This window comes from Volvox carteri (genome assembly GCF_000143455.1).
Source record: "Volvox carteri f. nagariensis unplaced genomic scaffold VOLCAscaffold_11, whole genome shotgun sequence".
NCBI classification, from domain to species: Eukaryota; Viridiplantae; Chlorophyta; class Chlorophyceae; order Chlamydomonadales; family Volvocaceae; genus Volvox; species Volvox carteri.
In genome coordinates, this window is record NW_003307554.1 from 802,986 (window position 1) to 804,196 (window position 1,211).

Consider the following 1,211-nt stretch of genomic DNA (forward strand, 5'->3'; position numbering starts at 1 on the left):
CGGGCTGGGTCCTGCAAGTATGCCATTGCTGAGAACCGCCGCTCGTCCTCCACAGACCCGGGCACCATCACGAACACCATCATTGTCGTCGGCTGGCTGCAGCATTTCGTCCACATTGCCTACGACCTCTAGGCCGTCTTCATTACCGTCGCTAATGGCTTCAGTGAAGTTTAATATCTTCTTAAATGGCCTTCCACGTTTTGGGAGCTTCGGGTCCGAATATTTTGCAGCGTTTGGTCCGGTCAGAAAAAGTCCGATTCCTCGTTGACTTTCGGGCGTGACCTTCCTAACAGTATCCATGGCATTAAAGTACTATAATATGGTTAAGCAGCCCCTCGCACAAATGTGTCCGGTCGTACTTCGCGAATAAAGCCTAAGTACACTCGTCCCAAAAAAGCCAGGAGCGAATTTTGCCGCGCAGATGCGCGCGTGCGATTCTCAAAATGCGCCTGTACAAGTGTATATAAACTTTTTTGGCGGATGAGGACCAGGTGCGCCAGCGCGTTGCTCAGGTGGGCATGTTGGCCATAGCCGCACGCGGCATGCAGGCTGGACTATTGCTTAAACGTCATCGCGTGATCCGTACTCACTACTAACTTATTGTGGGGAAGGCCATTGCGTCTGCGACCACACTCCCGCGGTACCCAAACCCTTCAAAGACAATTCCGAACAGCCATTTGGCTGTTAGTGGGAGGGCGGGTGGGCCGCTCGCACGGCAATCGAGTAGAGAGTACGAAAATAACCTAATGCAGTCATCGACAGCAGAAAACGTAAGCCTCCAGCCTCATGCCGACTCTCTTACCTACCATTCATATTCTCTACCTCGTTCCCAAGACTCCGCCGCGTTGCCTCTAGTTCGGCTCGTGCCACAGGTAACTTCGCTCGTCGCTACTTTGCCATTCACCTTCGCCTCCACCCAGCCTCTGCTTCTCCACAGAAGCGGCGACCTCCTTCGCCGTTGTTACGCCTCGTCTATGCGAATCCTCCTCATCCGACTGTGTCTTCTGCCTACCCGGTGCGCGCCCCCTCTCTCTGCGCATCCTTTTCTCTGGCCCTCTCTTACGGTTGCCTACCTTACTGCAGGACTCGCCCCTTGCCTGTCCGGTGCCGGGCAGGCTTTCCTTGCCTTCCCCGGCCCTACTTGGGGCGCCCCTCCTCGGCTCGTCAACTACCTTACTTCCGTCCGTTCCTGCCCCTCGGGGGCCCAACCC